The following is an 18,568-nucleotide window of genomic DNA, read 5'->3' on the forward strand; positions in this document are numbered from 1 at the left end:
TGTGCGTCTGAGCTGTGCGGCAAACGTGCTGCCACCAATCAACCAGCGCACACTGGGTACATCTGAAATATCACGCCTAAACAGGCGAACACGCTCTAGATTGTGCTAACATCTAAGTTACCAAACAATAGTTTGATGACACTAGTCGGATAGAGGTTGTTCTTGGTGTACACTACGTGCGGAATGAAGCATTGTATCAATGAAAAGCCGAATAATTATCATCAAGGTTTACTTGGTATTTCGGAGTTCTCGACGCTGTTCTGGCAGAAATCTTTGGGACATAAAAGTTTTTACAATTCTGTTTTACATTATCCCAACTCACATGAATAGTACCCATTGTTTCAGTTCCCAGCTCTAGTTGCCGTGAGCGGTATGGCTGGGTTAGGCTCAGTCGAAATGTTTTGTTCTCAGTACACATGCCGGATTGAAAAACCTCAACGCTTTTGCTGCAGAACGACGCGTATTTTACATATCTCGCATCTCAGTCAAAATAAAATGCCACAAGATATCCGGAGAAAGGTATACAACTGACTGTCCCATGGGATCCAGCTGCTAAGAAAGGAGGCTTTTTACTTTTTCCTGAATGGTTTATACTGACTCCTTCAGACAAGTTACATACCTCCAGAGAGACGAGAACTTCTGGTCACTCACTGTTGACTATTAAAAATTGATTGCTCTTCACAGCTAACCTCCATTGTTCTATTATGGTTCCACGTGTGGGTGAGAGGCAGCAATCGCAGTTAAAAGTTGCTTGTTACAAAGTATATAACTTAGTTGCTTTTCGCCTGTCCGTGTGTTATTTCCTACACAAAGTTAATATAAAATGTGCTGAGTCTGCAGAAATACGGCAGACCTGAGGGCTGGTGACTAAAGGCCAGCTGTTTGTTTTTAGGTCATTATGCACAATTCAGGACATAATAAGACGCAACGGATAACAACACACTGCGCGCAATTTAGGCAGGGTAATTGATAATGTGTTGGAATAGTGGCAGCTCGGATACAGTTATTGGTATTTGACCGGTGACCGTTCAGCTACTTGTCGAACTTGGTGACCAACCAGCGGACGCCTCTTCACCATTCAGGCAGACATTATCAGTGCTTGGTTGGGTGGACGATTCTCATTTTCATGATTTCTTCTATGCAGTTGTCAATAAGTGTCCTTACGCTCTGATGTGACTAGTTGTTATGAAGTAGTTGTCTGTTTGTGACCTGTGTCATTTCCTTGTTTGCATGTCTTGCGTTCGATTGAGCCATTACATACTACTCTTGATCTTTATTGATACCCGTTCTCAGCGTCCGTTTGTGACTTGTGTTGCGTTTTGGTCTGCTTTATTGTCGTTGACTGTGTATTTGTTCGCCCCCATTTTTGGCAGTTTCCTGTCTTTATTCTGACAGATCCATTCCCAGCTTGTGGTTTCTCTTCTTGAATCTGATTGGTTGATTCGCACGACTACTTCCTGCAGAGTTCCCATCATTTGGGCCACTTCGATTAGCGTTTGCTATTCAATGTTGGGTAGTGAATTCAGGTGAGGTCAAAATAATCTTTGCATCCGGATGTTTTTTATCTGTGTTGGTTACTTCTTTGATTCATTGTGCAGCATGGTTTGATGGTTCTGGATTTCCTTTGTTCTTATATGCAGACAGACAGAACTGATCTCAACAGAGCTCTTTTCCAATAATCCACGGAGTATTATCTCCTCCAAAACTCCCCTTCTTCGTTCCTCCTTGCTTTATATATTACACTGATATCGTTTCATTTGGAAGCGTATCCGTTGCAGTCTTCATGTGCAAAAACACCATACGGCGTGTGTCTTCTGGTGTACACCAGTTACGGTTGGTAGTTCTCTTCAACCTGTGTAGAGTTTTGTTGTACATTTTGCACTGAGCTCTGCAAATAACAGCGGTTCTCTCCATTTTAGAAGACTTTAGCAGTGTTCACATTGCAAGTGTAGGTAAGTAGGCTAAACATATCAAGCCGCCGTAGTATCTTTGCGTCAGTCTCATAAATTTTTTATATGTATGGTATAGTAGTTCCCTTACCTCATCTTTAGGTTTTTGAGTTAGCTGAATAACAGCTCCAAAGAGATCTCTAAATGGAGTTCTTTGCCTAACCATTTTACTGGAGGAATTTGTATAACCTTTCCACTTACTTTGGATTCCATGTGTTGAAATGCGTTAGCGCTCATTAAATAGTGTCAGAATGCAACTCTATTAGCAACAGCTTGGATGTTTGCTGTATTACGTTGAAATCGGATCCACGTGCATAGACTTTGTTTATAACTCCGTTTGTCTGTTTGTCCTTTTGATGTTCATGGGACAGTGGCATCTAATAAAGCCAGTTTCTCGTTGTTTTCAGCTTCCATCGTGGAATTGTTATGATCGAAAACAATATAGTCTGATCGACCGTGACAGCTCACTGTTTTTGACGAGAAGCAAGTTTTGTCTGAGTACCGGCTTTAGTTAATTTGAAATGGCATATGGAACTACGATGCGGGCGCTGATCAACTCTGAAATTAGAGAGCTTATTTGCGCACCCCTTGGATGTTGGTGGTATTCACAGTATAATTCAGAATATGTATGTATGTATGTAAACAGTGAGCCGTGCATAAGCGTTTTCATTTTGCGGAGGTTCTCTGGGAAGCCGACAGCTATACATCAGATCAGCAACCTGTGAATCGGTGGGATGAAGGCACGCAAATGTGAACATTTGGCTTTATTCAAACACAAAGTTGTTGGCCATGCAATAGCTTTCACCGTCTCCATAGAGAAATTTTTAGTATGAATTGTGAACATATCACTAGATAGCACTCAGTTTTTCGGCAGGATTCCAAATGGCAATCACTCTGTCACCTTTACTGGGGAGAGCTACATAATTTACCACTTTGGTTAAGATGAGTTTATCATTTAAGATAAAATTTTTACCCAGCTTGCATTTGTCGTCAAACTTTGGCAAGATTTTGAAGAAAACATTAAGTGCCTCTTTGTTAAAAGCTTAGGCTGGTACATGTTATACATGTAAACTGCTTTGAAGCTGATGTAAAAAGCATCAAGTAGCAAATAGAAAGAAAAATATTTATGTTCGTGTTAGAGATGACACCACTACACTAGCGATTTAGTGGGTCTTCCGATGAGTCTTCCTGCCGGACGATGAGGGGTGGATATGGAAAGTGGATATTCAATACTATTGAGAGGGTTCTGATGTACAAAACACTAAGTCACTCACGGTGGTATATGGTGCACTGTATACGAACTTTTCAATATTGTTGGGCTTTCCTGACGTTAAAAAAGCTATAATTTGTCGGCGGCATGCGTAACGCCGCCCAAAGCCTGGCCTAATATGCACAGGTGGATGTTGTGTCCACTACCTTAGTAAAATCTTCCTAGTGCTCTCAGACTATCGTTTCAAGACGGGGCGTTTCCAAACCACGGAGAGATTATCCACTTTGAATCTGGGATTGGCTTGTTTTGAGTAAAGACACAATAATTGACTAGTTTCCGTTTTCTAGCGTAGGTTTTGTTCCTACTTTAGAGTGTATAATCCGGAAAAAAGCACTTCGATCCGCTATCTTCTTTAAATACAACTGAGAGACATAATCTAACCCCGCTACTTAACGGGTTTAAACATTAGAAATGCGTATTACTATTTCAGAAGCCAATGGAGTATCAAAATGCGGCTCACGGCCTGAGTAAGACGGGTTGAATGGAACATTTAGGTTGATCGTTGCAAAGACTACTCGGTTTAGAGATTAGAGAGCTGGCTTTTGTTGTTTATTGACGTTACATCTGATGCTTTTTCCAAAATTTATTCCTTAGGCGTCAAGATTGTACACAAGGTGGAGTAATCTCCAAGACCTCCTTTATTCACTTATTTCCAGAGTCACACATTGCTGTAACCACTTGTCCGCTAAAGATATCGTTTAACTTCTGGCTAGATTACCCTCAGAGTCCAAAAGGCTTCAAAGTCCCAATTCAAGAAGCGATAATGACAACAAAAAATCACTAGCAGAGAAACCCAAATAAACAAATATGTTGATTCCGGAAGCACGTATGTTAAGTTTTAGCTTTAGGTGCTGTTTTTCTTTGTCTTGTGAAAACACCCCGCGGCTATCATATATACAACCTCTGTAGGCATCAATTTGTGCCAACAGGACTACAAAACTGGGATGCAACATTTCCAAGCTGAGCAAAAACACAAGCCAGGTAGGCGAGATTACCCAAATAAAACATGGCTGTTTTAATCTGAATACAACATGGCAACTGACAGTAATCTTTGTCATTCGAATGCATCATTTAACAGGGTGTCTGGCGCAACCTTATTAGATTAGAGTGTAGTTGTTGCCGCATTTGAATACAATATTCAATAAAAGCCAGCAATTTACACAAGCAGAACAATGGAACAATAACTCTTTTAGTGCCTGGTTGCAATGACACATCAAGAAAGCAAGAATTCAGAGGTATTTTCAGGTTCCACCGGGCTAGAATAGAGTAACTGAGATGTCAGGATTGCGTTTTGATCATGAAAATTTCAGGTCAATAAGTGTGCGCCTTAACTAATGAGCCACTCAAAGCTCAAACAAAGTACATTTTCAAGGTAATTCTTACAATCTATTTTTTTCTACAATATAGTGGTATGAATTATGCCATAATTACGTAAAATTATATTTTTGAAGCCACCCTTAAGTAACCAAGCTCATTTGACTGACTCACCCTGCCCTCCTTTTTGTGTGGTTATTTCTGCTGGTTGCGGAGGCTAGACTCATAGAACCGAACGTTTTTCTCAGCATCTTATCAAAGGAGAATTTTCAGGGACTGGCAGTTTATTGTACCCAAGTCAGTGAGCTATCAGCTTAATCCAGTTACACACTTTGGATTGGTTTGGCTTGCATTCTCGAATACGCAAGATGTAATCACTGAAAATAACCAGAACTTGGTGGCCACAAATATATACATACATATATATATTGTTTTACGTGGTCATATAGGCATGCGAAAAACATTGAGAAATCTCAACAAAGTTTTAATTATCGCACGCATCTGACGCATACAGACGCGTACGGTGATTTATAAGGCAGGTATTTTAGTAATGAGGTAACTTGACCAGATTTCACGGTTTGTGGTTATCATCGGCTCACATCTCTAGGCCGCAGAACCAAAGCGTGCTGTGCAAACACATTCACTTACAGCGGACACGTTGATAACATATCTTAATACGGAAGATTTGATTAGATGCCCATAGGGTACTGCACAGCTTTAGTGAAAAACGGAATCGGTCACATGTTCGATGGCCACTAAACTCTTTGCGAATTCAGAGGAACGGGAAATGTGAGTTTCATCAAATATTCAGAGCAATCAGAGCAGAAAAGACAAGTGAGAAATTGTGCTGCACCAAGAAAAGCCAAAGCAAAGCGCGGGACGGTTGATGCAAGAGTACACAACTTCTCATTTGATCGCACAGCAAGGTTTTAAAGAGCTTGTTTTTATCCTTTCTTGGGCGCCTTGTACAAAGCCACATCCTCCTCGATCATTACTGCGTGTAGCAATGGACGTAACAAAATACCTCTAACACCAAACTGTATTCCTCCACGAAAAAAATGTTTTCTGATTTTTGGCTGGCGTTGCTCATTTTCAGCATGACCAGCAGCCAACCAACGGTCAAAGGTCTATGACAGAAGTGGCTTTTATGTGGATACAACTTATCACCAACTGGCAATTTTATAGAGTCGCCACAAAGATGATTTCCTTTTAAAACTATTTGTTTGCAAAATATATAAAAATGATCCTTCAACATGTGCCAAATCACAAACATCTTACATTATATGCAGTGACGGCAATTTTCATGGACTAGAATAATATAGAAAAGATACTACGATGACTGTCTAGACACGTGTGCGCTAAGGTGCCAATACGTACATACAAAGCTAATTTTGTGCACTAGGCAGTTTGTGGTCAAGAAACATCAGCAAACTTGACACTAATTTACCCTGAAATAATGTTATAAGAAGTATCATCGGTATCGTCCGAAAAACCCAAGCACCAGAACACTTCAAGGTTTTGCCTTTTAAGAGGACAATAAATGTTCCAAACGAATCATTTGCATGGCTCGGGGTTTAAGAGACAAGAAACAAACAAATTTTGCCTCATAAATCCACTGTTTGGAGGATAGATTGGTCGCCAATAAATGCTTGCTAGTCAGCTCTTTTCTTCTTCAACATAATGAAAGGTTACTTAGCGAGATATCACTTTTGGATATAACCGACAAAAACCAACCGTTTTCTTATCTTATTCATCCGCTTATTTGCGGTTTATTGCATTTTAATTACCACAAATCCAAGGCAATAGTTTGAGTGCTGACATATAAATGCTTTGGCATCCTCTTAAGCCAACGAACAGCAAAGGACTATCCATGTAGTTTCTTACATCAACAAGAGTTCAAACTACACCAGTCAGACTATTCTACCAACAGAGGCAGGAAGATGAATTGCTAATAAACCAAAAGTGTGCCTTGTCTGCGAGAGATTAAGATGGACAAGGTCATTGAACATCTTCCCTAAAGATGACTCAGAGTAGTGCTGCCCTATATCCAATAGACTTCGGGTATTCCACTAAAGGTAAGCCTCTAAGTTATAATACCCTGCCCACTGTTGACTAAGCAATGTTGAATCAGGTAGCGTTTATAGCATGTTTACGCAACCAAAGTTCAGAAATATGGGTGACGCATTTGCGTAGGCTAAAGAGCTAAGCGCGCTACACCCGGAATCCGATTACTGGTGGGTAAAAATGGATAAAAAATATAGGTAGTAAATGGCTTCCTGGTTTTTGTTGAGTCTAAACAATATCAAGCGACGCCATCTGTGTTGTTACGCAACTCAAATAGCTTTCAATGACCTATAAAAATTACAACAACAGATCTAATTACTTTGGTCCACTTGAACATTATCAATATCTACAGGAAGCCTGCATTTGAGCTCCTGAAGGTGGTGCCATACAAGTTTCAGGAGTTGGAACTTTCGATAAAATTTTCTAAATACGACTTGTGCCATTAAACCGTCTACCTCTAACATAATCTAATCAAACAGGGTATATATCAACGACGGTAGACGGCTTAACCAAGACCATGAAAATAAGTGCATTTTCACAGTTTCATGAGGCTACAGGTTTTGAAGGATTATGCACATACAGTGGTAGCTCTCTACGGTTCAACCCGGAATTATAGGTTTCTGGACAGTGAAAACATTCTTTTTATCATGCAGAAGCAAGGACTCTGCCCTTTTCCGAGTCCAACTTTTTCGAAGTCATATGCAGTACAGAGTAAACCACCGCTTTCAGTGGTGTTGAAAAAGTAACATGAAGATATTTAAGCCACCTTGATATAGCCAAACAGAACATGCCAGCAATCACAGCATCATTGGGACGTTATCATCCTTGAAAATCAAGCCAAACACGTTTGCCAACAAAGCACCTGACGCATCCAAACAGCATTTCTCCAAAGAATGAAAACCGTCTGTTTAGGAGGGAAATTCGGAGTTGCTATCATGGGCCTAATAGATGAAGCATGAAGAGACAGCAATCATGTAATCTTACTGGTGAGTTATTTTACCAAACTGCTTCAGATGGTCGGTAAAATCGCTGTGGAAAATGCAACAATCAAACACTAAATCTGTCTCCGAGGTGAGAGCTTAAAATTTTTTGTGATCGTGGATTTGACTCTAAAGGTATCTTTGTACACAAAATGCGCAAGGATCTGGAAGTTGAAGCTTCTCAAACACAACGTAATGGGTTGAGTGGGCAGATAAACAGGTCCTCTAGAACTCTTCTGGAGACAGCTACTCAAAAAAGACAAAATATTCTTAACAGGATGCTGATGGGATGCCTTTTAGCACACAAAAGTTTGCTTCACAAATCCACCAGTCAAACGGCTCTCTTATGCTTACAGAGAGCAAAACGGAGTTACTTGTCCATGTGTTTACCCAGCTTTTGGCCTCCACGATTACTCAACCCAAAATACATTTAACAAGCGCTATAAGTATTTCGGAGATTTTCCAAAACAAAACGTCAATACCAAAAGAACCACCGCGACGAGAGAGGATTTGATGTTCACTTTAAAGCAAAGTGTACAGCTTGACTGAGGACAAAAGCATAAATCCGAAAGCGTCAGCCAATCTCCGGTGTGGATGAAAGGGACCTTGTGTTATAGATAAAGGGCTGTTTGAAACGGATTGCTGTGTGAGGCGCTCGTGTAATAGCACGATTCACTATAATCCAGCCCGGTTCTGAAGTAGTGCTGAAGACATCACCTTAAGGAGGACTTAGTAGAGCGGCGTGCGCTAACCAGGACTTCTGATTGGGTTACAGTCCTAGTGCTCCATGAACCACCTAGGCTACTGGACAAACATTCTATTAGGGAAAGCGACCAACACCAGTCGGGGCCCGCGAAATTTCATGAATATCATTATTACCACAACTTATCGATCCTTCATTTTTGTGACCTATGAGGAGTTCATGAAAGGCTCCGTGGGATTCTAATAATAAATAGAACCTTAATTTGGTTTATACGCACTGCAACAGCGTTTTTAAGTGTTTGTTCTAGTCGCTCTCCGTCTTTGCGTAAGTTGTAATACTTTTTTAAATATAATCCCCAGCCCACTTGACGGTCTCTACATGCATGGGAGTGTTGTCAACACAAATCAGTGATACCTGAAGCACCATTCAGCGACTATGTATAACTATACACTCGAGAATGAGGTATTTATCGTGCAGGTCCAATTTGTATGTTACGAGCTAAGCTAAATGGCTTCCGATGTTGTGGTAATAGCATCAGCCAAATTTCATATTGGTATCCTTTTATTTTCTTACCTTACTTGGTGTCGTTAGGCTACATCAATGAAATTCAGTCCAACCTAGCGGCATTAAGCTGGCGTTTATATTGTAGGCAATGCAGTGTATATTCAAAATTGGAAACACCATTAGTGAAACAAGTCCTAGAGAATAATATCTAATGTCTTACTTCACGTTAACCATCGAGCTTAGCAGCATTGGTGCGCATTAACAGATTACAACTTTTGTGTACATTTTTCAAATACCGCACTTTCTCGGCCAACAAGTGGGCTGGTTAAAACGCACCAGTTTAGCACCATAGTTGACGGATTGATACACAAGATACAAGCTTTCTTCCAAGCTTCTCGGAGCGGTTTCGTTCTTTACGATCAGCGACAGCAGTTCACCCGGAAGGTACGGGCGAACAAATGGTGTAGCACTGCTGCTTAAGTTCTCAGCGTGGGGCAGTAAACTTACCAGCGCGATGGCTCGCGTAGAAAAGTATCTAATATTACTTTGAACTGGTTTCTAGTTGGAGCATGGACGACCGTCGGAGGAAGGCTATTTCATGAACCAAATACCCGGAAAAAATTGAAAAATTTCAACTGTGAAAAATCTGTTGGTCTAACATGTCCAAACAGCGCATAAGTAAGCATTAGGTCTCCTCGGGGTCCAGAGGGGAGGGGTCAAGCACCGCTCGACGCGTTTAATAATCTGGATTTAAGGCCGCCAACCAGCTTGTTGGACACGCCAAATGAAGGTTACGTCCTTGGTTGGTCATGAGTAGACGACTTGATTGGCATTTTCAAGAAGCGGTCTGACACAGGCCCCGTACAGGTTCACCGAATCATCTGTTGAACGGCGAATGCGGTTTGAGCCGATTTCTCATGTTGCATTGATAAAGACGAGTCTCAGGAAAGTCAGATACCAAAATGCTTTTGAGCATCTATGCTCATAATATCTTCGTGTCCACTCTCACTATGCAGGAAGATGACATTTGCCTAATCTCTTCCGAATGACATATGGACGCCCTTTTCGTCATTCAGAGGAAGGTGTCCCTCCAGAGACTGCCACTTTGCTGCATCTACATCCCTTTGGAGGGCAGCGAAACTAGAACTACGGGCTTTCAGACCGTCCTCCAAAGGTGGACATGGACTTGAAAGAATATCTAGAAGGTCGTTGAGGTATATCAGAAACAGAAATGGCCTCAAAATAGCAACCTGAGTAACTCCGATGGAGACTGGCATCGGAGAAGAGTAGACCTAGTCTACTATCACCCAAAATGTTCTGTCTGATAGAAAGGCATTAAGCGAGTGCACTATCTTTTTGAATCACGTAAGACTCGAGTTTGCGGAACATCCCCCAAGACAGGGATAAAAGTTCTGTCCGGCACATGAATAAACCAGCTTCTAAGATTACGGCGGAATTATCTTTTATTCAAGACCAAGAAACTGAAGCGGCAACATGTCCTGCAACAATATGCGGATGACTTGCACTTTTTGCACTTTAGCTTTCTATTTACCCAGACTGCCAGACCACACAATTTGACATAAACCAGATAGTGTATAGTGTGGCGTGCGTGCCTCACACTCTTGCATAGCTACACTTATCCACTTCGATATCCTGCCACTCCCACCTCAGTGATAAGCTTTTAAGGCACCGATTCCAAGACCACCCTGAGTATCATTCTTTATAAAATCTGTTACTATTGGGCTTCTATAATGATTGGCAATTATAACCATTCCTGATTTTGTGTGTTACCGTAGGCCGCGCCAAACTTGCTATTCCGAACACATTCCGATGGCCCATTTTCTGTTTGCGTCCCATTTTCCGACCCTGCCTTAGTATCGGTGCCTCTTTTGGATAAGAATAACGCCGTTCACCACCGAGGCTGCGCCCCTAATGGACTCAAGGAAATCCTCTCCTTATATTGGACTCACTCCTTCACGATTCTTTGGCTATATGTAACCACAACATCCTTATCAGGAGCCAAAATATGAAGTCACCCAGAATGGTGACCAAGCTTGTTAATTGTGCACATATGACTGTCTACAACTTACCTACAACTCTTCTGTAGCATCTGCTTGTTCTGCTCACAAATCCAAAGACCATAATCCCTGTCCGCTACCTCGTTGGCTGAGTCCTCCCCTTCAAAAATAAGCCAATTGCACTCGCCCTAACTTTCCGCTTACTGACCAACTGACACTCAGTGCAACCCACGGGACCAATCTTACCACCAATACTGTCCTCTAGCATTGCTAACTGAATGTATTGCATACTTCCCGAGAAGATACAGACCAATAGCGTTGTTGTGTCGTCCTGCTACATCGGAACCCACTGCCGGTCCCTGGTTGTTACTTCAACCGAAAACATCACCTTTCGGTACATTCATTCAGCTTGCTCTCATCCCCCTTCAGATTTTTATGGTGTATGCCGTCTTATTTGATACCTCGTGAATTCACCACACTCTAGTTATGTCATTCAATTCCCTCCTCTTCCCAGGATTCAAACTTCGGCATTATCTGCCCTGAGCGCCACGCCTAAACGTCGTTCATTCTGGCCGGTCCCCGGTGTACACCCATTAAACCGAAAGTAACCACTAATCTACATCGGTCCGACTCTACCTGTGCCACTACCTTTGTTTAACCCAGACCCAGCTACAACAGGAATGCGCATCACTTGTCTGATTGCTACAACGCTGATGTCAGCTAGGGACTATCCACAAACTGAGGCATGTCAGTACAATGATGGTGCAGCGCTACCATAGCCGCTCTGATTACATTATTGCAACTATTTCCTTCCGACTCGACTGAGAGCTCTCACACCCGAGCTTGCAGGTGCATCCACGAACAAACTGTTCACCCGGATCCAACTGCCCCTAAGACGAGTTTACTCTAGCCCGCCAAACTTTTCGTCCGGATTTAACCACTCAGATTTTCCACTCGAGTCTGAGTTCACCCCTTCCACATCCTCAACGATTTCATTCGCTGTGTTACTTCAGAGCAATGCATTAGCACTATATCCGCATCGAAAATATTTTTTACGCGTGGATTACCTCCAAAAGCGACATCAGCGAGTCTACTTCACGGATGCCACGGATTCACGGATTGATACAGGATCGATGCTTTCGCCCAGTTTCCCCAGGTGGGTTTTGTTCTTGTAGTTCAGCGGCTGTCGTACACCTAAAACGCACATGAGAGAAACGTGTCATTGTAAGCCATAATTTTGAGATGAAACTTGCCATTTTTCTCCACTTCAAATTTTTCCGTCCCTTCATCTTCAATTTAGCTTTTCGTGATTCCGGCCATTTACACAACCGCCCGGCCCCAGTCATGACAGGTAATCTCTTTTCGAATTCAGAATAAGTTAAACTGCTTCATCATTGAATTGTCATACCCCAAGTCCCATTGTTCCGGTTTTTGTTTCCACTGCTGCGATGACTTATCACGTGATAGGCACATCTCCCCGTTTTTGCCCTTCTCACCGTGTTGTTGCTGCCTGTCTCGCTCAGTTCTTATCGGCCCGATCATGCCTCAATTGACTCAACTTCTTTATTAACCATGTGTTTTCTATTGGCATGGTAGTTTGGGTCACCAAGGAAAACTCAAATTTAAGCTAAGGCCGAACGCTTGCTCACTCCCGACTGGGCATGGACATGCTACGTTGTAGGCCCGTGCTCATCAAGCCAGGCAAGTTAGGTCTTGTGATTTTGCAAATTTTTAATGCCCTGATCTACCTTTGTTCTGGGCGGTTAGTTCAAAACCGTAAATGCTTCTTTCTTGCCCATTCTCACTGACCCAACTTTGTATTTTTCCTTAGAGGGCCATCAAATTTTGCTGTGACTTCCACCCATTGTGAAAGGTGCACCACCTTCGCTTTTTGCCTGTCTTGTGATTGAATATGCGGCATAATTGGCAGATATGCAAAAGACGACAAGGTGCACCACCCAGCACATCTCTCACAGACAGCTACAACACCGTACCGCAATTTGTGTGCCAGCCAGTGAATGGTATATTAGCTTTACTATGACGGTTTATCCTGTTCCCTCCTCAGCAAATCAGTCAGCGATTAATTGTTGGGTGTTTGAATGCGGAATCAGATACTATCCACTGTTTATGACATTGTGCTTTTTTCCGCGCACTCTCCAGTACGTGCAAGTCCCCACAGCCATGTTTTATTCCGGCTGTAAACTTATGACCATGCCTGACGGTGTGCCATCCACAAGCTGGGACTAAACGTTATTATTATAATCTACTGGGCCGATTTGTTATTCCTTTGTAAAATCGTCGAAATATGGGTGACACCAGAAATTACCATTAACCCAGCAAACACGGCAGGGAGATGGTAAGAAAAGTTTCAAGCTCAGAGCGCACATATTCATTAGGCAAGGTTCTTTCTCACTTTTGTCGGTAGCTGCGCGGAATGATCTGCCCCCGACGGTTGTCCACGTTCCTTCTAGATCCCAGTTCAAAGCACTATTAGACATTTACTTATGCGAATCCTCGCGCTGGCAAGCACACTGCCCCGCGCTGAGAACATAAAGAGCGGTCCTACTTCCTTTTTTCACTTGTGCCTTACAGGTGGATGACAACCGCTGAACGACAAGAACGAAACCCACCCGGGAATCTTGGGCAAAAACATCGATCTTGAGTATAAATCCGTGAATCCGTGAATGCATTCTTGGCCAAAACTCCATTAGAGCAACATACAATCAGAATTACTGGTAAGGTATAGGACAATGATTCTCGGCGTTTTTGAGACGAGACGAGACGAGTCGAAAAATAGACCTACTTGCAATGTTACAGCAACTATAATCGGGGTCAAATATTCAGCGAACTAATACTCAAGAGGACTTTCCAGCAGAAGACCTTGAGTACCGTAGCGACGTCGCGCAGATTTTTGATGGTCACGCCGTCTATAGGTTATGCTCGTCGAAGAATATAATCAGACAACTACAGCAAAACTGTGAAGACACGATATGATTGTATGCGTCTGACATAGATAGGGAACAAGTGCGATGGCCAGAAGCTCCAAAATTACCAAGGCAGGTAGCAAAAATATGCTGTAAAGGCTTTTTTAGAGCCAGGGTACTCCTGATAACTTCTTCCATAGTTCAGTATCTTCATGCTATTTATCTCGAACTCCACAGAAACCTTGCTAAAATTTGTCGTCATGGCGTGCCTCAGTGTTTTGCAACAGCTAGTTAGCTAGCTTTCTTGTATTCAGGAGATGGTCAGTACTGGGTGACTATCTGTAATCATACTTACGTAGGCGGATTCACCATGAACCTCTAACGCGAAGTGTTGGTTGAGGCTCCTTTCATCTCCCGAGATGTTCCAAAATAGGAACGAGCATGTTTTTCTTTATGACACAAAAATTTCCACTTTAAATTCTCCCCGTTGACATCATTGATGCACTGTGTTATGATGTGTTTCAGATCCAAATTATACTGATGAGTAATAACCATTTTCTGTACCGTCTATCGTTGTCCTTATAGCCTAGCTCGTGTGGGTTGACGTCGACGAACCCGTAAAGAGGTAACCAGAAGGCGGGTGTGAAATGAGTGCTTCCGTCAAATAATGTGTCCAGTACAAGAAGCTGCGTTGCTAGGATGATGTAGCGCACATTCTGAACCATCAGTTTCCAACAAGCGTGCTGTTTTTCGTGTCCAATTCAGGTTAGCCGAAGCAGAGTTTTGGCCAACCATTCACCTGGCGGATTGCATGAATGAAGTTAGAAAAAGTCTGGGTGTTGTCAGTGCCAGGATGAGGGTCACGTAATCCCAATTGTGCTTAGTTTAAGAAGCCGTGAGATATGGCTGCTAATCGATATCAATAACTTCCCCGTTATCTATCTAGATTGCCTGAGTGAGTGTTTGGGAGTGGAGGAATCTCGAACTGATTGTAGTAGGCTAACACCAAGTCCCTTTCTCCATCCAGATTTATTCACTTATTCACAACACGGCTTACAAATAAATCAGCATCGTACCTAAGCGGAGCAACCGCAGTGAATGTGGTGTCATGCGGTCGACGATGATGTTAATTAAGTATAACCTCTTAGGTCGTATTCCATTTATTTCTAATACTTGTATAGGAACGCCACTTGTTTACTCCGAAGACGGATTCTGACTCTGCGCTCAAAACATAGGGCTATCAGCGGATTTCGGTGCGCAGTTCAATTGTAGTACTTGTGGTCTGAAATTATTTGGAATATCACCTGGAATATGTACTGATAAGCATTTGAGACCATACGGTGATTTCTAAGCATGTGGATTAAGTGTTATGCACTTTAAAATTGGAGTTAAGGTTCATCTCTATCTTGACTCAAACCGATAAAAAAGACCTCAGAAAAGGCACAGATAACAGCTCTGTAACAAACGTTGCTGAAAACAAGAACACGCTTGATTCTGTACCATTGAGCATACCACGTCACACAGCTACAAACAGCAAGAATTTAGAAGACTGAAGTACCATTATTCGATCAACGAATCTGATAGGGCAGAACTCACAACTATAAAGAAGAACTCTCCCTGGTCATTTATGACAAGTATGCCTAAGCTACGTCAAGATATCTCAACCAATATGAGTTGAGTGAGTGGATAGTAAAACGCTGACTTAGACCGTAATCAGCAACTTCCTCCACCCAAAGAAACCAGGACCGAAACCGTCCGAACTGGTAATTCGACAAATGGCAGGCAATTGGCAACCAGCAACCACAGCCAAGTACGTGGTTTTTGCAGCTACAGCAACCGTGTTTACCGAAGGTTGCTTCAGGAGGCCTGTCATTTTTAACGCACCCGAACTCTTACAAACATAGTTTTATGGAGCCTCATAGCATTGCGGAAAGCAGCAGCTTATTGATCAAGTGCCAAAATATCTTTGAGGCAAAGGGCAAACCAACACGCAAAATTATGCCACCTGTGCTTGGCTGGAAACGCCGCAAGAAATAGCGGCTAACTAATGTAGGTGGCGGTCGTGCTGTCAGCTTCTTTCCAGATTGTCTGACTGAGCGGTTGGAGGTAGAGGCACCTCATAATGCTTGACATAGGCCGGAACTATATTCTCTCTCACCCACTCTTTTTCTTTTCTTTCCACTCGAGCTTCAAATATAATTATATATATAATTAGACAGACCCTATGGTTGTACGCAGTGTAACGTCAGTATGAACACTGATTTGCCGTCTTTGAAAATGACGATGACGTTTTAGATCATAAATGGATTGATATTCTTTTTCATCCATGCAAGCGTTCTGAACTTCTTCAACAAGAAAAGTGACTTTAGATTATAAGCTACAAAAGCACACCCGGCTGTTATTCACGTTATTGAAGCATGGCTCAAAGAGAACATAAGGGATTTTGAGATGACAAATACATGCTTTTATACCTTTTTGCTATAGTTATCGAGGAGCCGTTGCAGTCTAGGTCAACTCCTTTCTAAATTTTAATCCGATCCATTTATATTGGTGGAAAGGAAACCTTTACTACAAAAGTTAGCCGTTCACTAAAGTGAACCGATCCTCCTTTGCTTAGTTGTACACTACCATACTCCTAAACCTTAGAGGTTTTGTCTGCATCTAATTGTGCCTGTAATTGATGCGCACATGGGTAAGTTTAGGCGGTCCATCGCAGTCAAAGTACAACCATCTGAATCAAAAACGTCTCATACGTTGGTCAAATTTGTTTTCCACTGACGAACGACGAGAACATGGTGAAGGTAGAGCCTATCGACATTAATCTTGATTTCAGTAAGCCATGTCCCGATTTGTCCACTAATCTGACACCACTGCATGACATCAATGGAAGTCCCAAACATTCAGCTAATAGATGTGTTTCTAATTTATGAGAACCCTTCTAAATGGAGAACAGTAGCGTCAGACTATCCACAAAAAAGGATACCTTTAAGTGATTAGAAGCGTTCTAAAACACATAGATGCAGATGCAAATAAATTTCAAACAACAGAAAAAATTGATAAAATTTGTGGTTCAAACGGCATAAATCTAGTGTACTTAGTTTAAACAAGCTTCCTTATAAAGCATGCTTTTTGAGCATTTGCTGTGTAATTTTATCTGTTTCCTCTGAATGGTCTATTAGGATTTCTCGGTTAACACGTGAAAACCAAAAAGGCGAATGGTGTCTGTCAACCCATATAGAGTGGCATACATTTCTGCGAGACAATTCATCTTGAGTCTTATGCCTATACGGTGCCAAAAACAATTTCTCCTAAATTTGTCCGAAAATTAATGCTCTAAAGCATCAAATGTCGCCTAGAGATGTTTGCCAATGAATGCAAAATTTTAGAAAAAGCATCAAAGAGAACCACTGTAATAGGACTTTTAAGATATTCAAGAATTTCATCTCCGAAAATGCACTGTGCAGGATCCTGTAGTGGCTGAAAATACCTCATTGGCGACATTTCACTACAAACTAAACAAACATTTGCAGATCTGAATGTTTGAATCGGTCTACGTAACATCTTGGAGAATGCCAGCGGTCCCACGGTTGATGTTTTATTACTGACTAGTGCCATGTGTGCATGACCTCTTGGAGCTCTGTGTAAAACCAATAAATGAATCAACAACACCAACAGCCTTTCCGTACGTGGAGCGAAATGGTGAATGCTTAATTGTGCGTACATGATAAATTCTGGAAGTCGACAGAGTCTCATTACTTCACAAAATATGCGGTCAGCCACAAGCAAGAACTGGAGCTGAGCTTGAGGCGAACTTATTTTCTACATGAAAATAACATCAGCCCTCTCTTCACTATCTGGGCGCGGATCATGTTAAAAACTCTGTCATTAATAAGCTACAACAATGTCATTATCTTCAGTAGAATGACATTCAGAGACTGATAAACGATCCCTCTTAATATCCTCCAAAACTATCCCAAGCCAATTAAAACCCCTCTGTACAAAATTGTTATGTTCTACGCTGAATTATTAAACCCTCAATGTATTGTATCTTCTATGCGTCCGCGGTGAACATGCACTAAAGACCGCTAAGTAAAAGTTGTTCTCAAACAAGGATAGTTACCATTTAATAACTTTTGAAGCTAAGGTACTGGACACACTCTTCAATGGAAGTACCCGCTACACAACCGAAAACGCACTTTCCAACTGCCTTGTTACGAATTCGCCGACACCAACCCACGCTAGCTATGGTTCTGAAACAATGATTGCCGAACACCTGAAGACGTTTCAGTTCCGCTGCTCGAGTAGGCCAAGTCTCACAGCCATATACACACGTCCCTCCAGATTCAGAGATAAACTATTCTGACGCCATAGGTGTCTCAAGTTAGCAAACTCAGCCCGATTCTTGCAAATTCGTGCATTTACCTCATCTGTCACACTACAATCAGAGTTAATACAACTTTCAAGGTTCGTAAAACGATCCACGACTTTCATTACCTCTTCCTGGATTGTAAGTGTTCACTGACTGCACGTTCATGAGCATGACCTTACACCTTGTTGGTGCAAAGTGCATTCCAAAGAACGGGATGACATTGGTCAGTTCATCCAAGAATACTTGCGCCTTCTCCTCCTCTTCGAACATGAGAACGATGTCGTCTGCATATTCCAGATCGACAAGTTTTTATTCACAGGCTATTTGAACACCAGGGTTTTAGAGACCTTGCGGCCTTTGTCTCACTGTTTCATCGACCACGAAGTTAAAAAAGAATGGAGAGAGTGGGCATCCCTGACGGACACCGCTTTGTGTGCGGAAGCTTTTGGAGAGCTCTCCGTACACTCTCACGC

General features: G+C 42.1%; 1 protein-coding gene across 1 annotated transcript in view; it reads right to left on the reverse strand.

Moving 5' to 3' along the window:
- The window catches only part of T265_00955 (hypothetical protein), a gene marked incomplete at both ends in the record, with an annotated part of 56,114 nt that overhangs the window by 32,240 nt on the left and 5,306 nt on the right, over positions 1-18,568 (reverse strand). The gene's annotated exons all lie outside the window — the stretch shown is intronic.

Source organism: Opisthorchis viverrini (assembly GCF_000715545.1).
Source record: "Opisthorchis viverrini unplaced genomic scaffold opera_v5_10, whole genome shotgun sequence".
NCBI classification, from domain to species: Eukaryota; Metazoa; Platyhelminthes; class Trematoda; order Opisthorchiida; family Opisthorchiidae; genus Opisthorchis; species Opisthorchis viverrini.